The 3,574-nt window shown below is 42.2% G+C and overlaps 1 pseudogene; it reads right to left on the bottom strand.

Moving 5' to 3' along the window:
* Positions 1 to 451: 451 nt before the first annotated feature.
* Positions 452 to 3,267, bottom strand: LOC149230458 (tRNA (guanine-N(7)-)-methyltransferase pseudogene; annotated as a pseudogene).
* Positions 3,268 to 3,574: the final 307 nt, after the last annotated feature.

The following is a 3,574-nucleotide window of genomic DNA, read 5'->3' as shown; positions in this document are numbered from 1 at the left end:
GCTATTATGAAGCTTGGTGTTAACCAAGTAGGGTGTTCACTACAAATCAATTATGTCGCTTGGTGTTAACCAAGTAGGGTGTTCACTACAAAGAAATTATCAAGCCTGGTGTTAACCAAGTACATCAAGGATCCAATCAATTTCATGTACATCATGAGATCCACCAACTCTGAATCTCCAATCCCAAGAATATGGTGTATCTGGCCAAAGTCCTTCATTTCAATCTTCGAGGCCAACTCCCTCTAACACTAAAGCAAGTATTCGTATGGTAGTCATGGCTTCTCCCTCTATCACGAAAGAAAGTCCTCCTGTCACTTTTTCTGCCTCTGTCATGTAAGCAAGTCCTTCTACCATGACTACTCCCTCTGCCATGTAAGAAAGTCCTTTTGATTTTGTTTCTCCCTTTGTCATGGAGTAACTTTTGAATATTTGTAACATTGTCTTCCATTCTTCATTTGGAAGCTATGCACTTGTATATAGTCAAACACATCTGGACTTCGTTTCTAGCAACCTTTTGCCTTTCCTCCATCACAATCGTTAAGCAATTCACCACAGGAACATCCTTCAACTCTTCTTCTGGAACTTTCTCAAATAGAGGATGTGCATCCAAGCAAGCTTTCATCCAATTGTTGAGCTCTTCAATATCAGTTAGAGTGTAAATAATCCCTCCCACTGCCATTGCATAGCATTCTCTGCAAGCAATGAAATGTTGATAACCCTGCAACAATGATTCTTTTCTTTAAAGTGCATATCATTTGGAAGAAATTTCATAGAATTTGTTCTAACGACATATATGTTCTAATATTTCCCCGATTGAGCTTCTCTTAGGGCTAAAATAATTTATTTAACATATTCACTTACCTTGTCATGGAGTTCCATGCCTATCATTAAGTTCGAGGGAGACATTCATGATAGTTTAACTAGGAGCCTGCCAAAACCACATCCTATGTCTGCAAAGCGAATTTTCATAGAAACGTCGTGTTTCAAACCATTGACCTTTGTAACTTTCATTGAATCTTCTTATTTTGATAAAATTTCTGGAGCATTTGAAATCTCCAAATGCTCCATAGGTTTCGATTTTGTATCCCCTGCATCCTTTGTTGAATCATTTGATTTTTCATTTTTTAGGTTAGCCAAATTCTGTTGGACTAATCGGGATTGGAAAGTGTGAGTCACTCAATGGATTGTCATGAGCTCAGGATTTGTAAAAACGTTTTTGAGGGAGCCTACCTGTCACGCCCCTACACTAGTGGTAGTCTTTCAACCACACATAGGCGGGTGTGGCACTGTCGTACTTTTTCTTTTCACCAATAATCAAGTACACATACTATGACTACTTCAACAATTAACCAATTTCTCTAAGTGTTTCCAATGAATTAGAAATAAAATTATCATTTGTCTTCTTCAATTATATTCAATTATGTAGGGAATCATAAATAATCAATACACAAGTATACACACATATATACTTGGGAGGGGAAACTCTCAGTTAAGTCTACCCAACAATATATAAAATCTATAATTATTTCAAAATACAATACTTTACAAGTTTTATACAAGTCTGTGCAGCCACTTGTACACCTTGCCAATTTCACCTGGTAGTCATGCCTAGGTCATGTAGCACTGCCCACCCATCTAGATTACCTACACTAGAACCTCCAAGTTCATGTTGCCCAAATTTGTCATGCAACACTTCACCGTCTAGCCTTGCCCATCTCCCTATTCATCCATGCATAGCTCGTCATTCAACCATGCCCTACTCATTGTTCGACTGTGCCCAACGATGTTGTTTAGCCTTTCCCAGCTCTTCGTGCAGCCTCACCCAACTCGTCATTAGGCTCTGCCCAGCACTGTCGTTCAGCTCCACCCACGCTACTGTTCGGCCAAAGTCCCATTCACTAACTCATCGGTTATTCCTCTACGTTATCTGTCGTGCAACACTTGCTTGTCGAGTGAGCACATCGCCCAAGCTAATGTCAACAGCACTGCCTACCCGTACCCTGCCTACAACCTGCCTAAACGCTACCCAAGCTGCCTATGGAACCTTAACTTCCTGCCCAACCTGCGACCTGCCTCCAATGCCTTTTCCCTTTGATTTGTTTCTCCTTATCTTCCTTCACTCTAATTCGTATGAGGAGTGAGTTGCTTGATTTTCCAAACTCCTCCACTCCATTTTTTACTTATACAATCTTTCAACGAGTGCAACCATCCAAGGGACGCGTCGTTTGGCTACCCATGAGTCGGCCCATCATGTAGCTGACCTTCCCACCAACACAATGCGCATATGAGCTATTGGGTCATCTCACCCAAACTGACCAACACGTTGCACATAGCTTACCCAAGCCAACCAACTTGTCCGCAACCCGACTCAACCATCGCACAACTCGTCTGTCACATAACTCATCCATTGGTCGGATATGTATAGTCGCTCATCCACATTGCACATTAGGCAGGTGCCTATTATATGTGCTTGCCCACCTTTCACACATAACCAACTAAGTTTCCTTTAAACAATGGTGGGTTCACACATAACGAAACTTCTCACCTCCTAGTCGCCTTTAACTGAACGCTCCACCCGAGTCACCTTTAACCAAACATGGGCACTCGTCGCACATCTAGGTGCACCTGTACTACAAGTTCAACTTTTCGACTCTCTCAGGTGCTCCCGACTCGAAGCCTTGACATCCTTACCCACTCTAAATAGGGTTGTCGTCCTCGACAAAATCATCATCAAAATATCACAAATTTTTGCTAGCTCCAACATCCAATGTCCATGATGCCTAACTCTGCTCTCTATCGCAAAAACCTCCTCCAAGGCTCATGACTCCAAAAATGGGAAAATTCTCCTCAATCCATGATCATCAACCTCATATGTCGCAAACTCCACATGTTGCCCCATCATGGAAGGCTTGCACCCCCAACTCGGCTACATGCTTTCACTGCAACATATATCGTGTCAACTCATCATGTGAAATATCTGCCATGATACTCCATCCCAACACAACATATCTCGGTAAAACCTTGGCATATCTCTAACATAGCTCAGTTGTGACCCAGACATAACTGAGCACACTGCATGCTCCCATGACTCGAACTAGTAGGGTAGCTAATCCAATTGTCACGCTCAACCCACAAGAATTTACATCCTAATGCCATCGTTGGTTCTTTCTCTAGCATCCTGTCACATATATCTACTCGATCAAGAATCCATCCCATCTCTATCAAATGTAAAGTAATCCATGTCCAGTTCCATGAAGTAGTCCCCATATCAACTGCAACATGCTCTCATCAATTCTATCGCCCATGTGTTGTCCATGGTCATATCCCAATTAGCCACATGCATCCAAGAATCATCTCAATATGTGAGAGGCCCTTTCCCCAAATTCCCCTTTGTCATGGTGGTACAATCCTCCTCATCATCAAGGCATTGCACACACCCATCTCCAAAGGTTTAGTGCATGACAAGGGCCAAGAAGTTGCATCCTTGACTCTCATCCACCCAAATATCATATGGATGTTGCATCCTCAAGTACTCATGCACAAAAAAAACCTCCTCGTGTGTACATCCAAGCTT

Source organism: Pinus tabuliformis, chromosome J (genome assembly GCF_031772625.1).
Source record: "Pinus tabuliformis cultivar Carrire ecotype Pingquan chromosome J, CPIR1, whole genome shotgun sequence".
In the NCBI taxonomy this organism is placed as follows: Eukaryota; Viridiplantae; Streptophyta; class Pinopsida; order Pinales; family Pinaceae; genus Pinus; species Pinus tabuliformis.
This window is presented reverse-complemented; position numbering and strand designations above follow the sequence as displayed.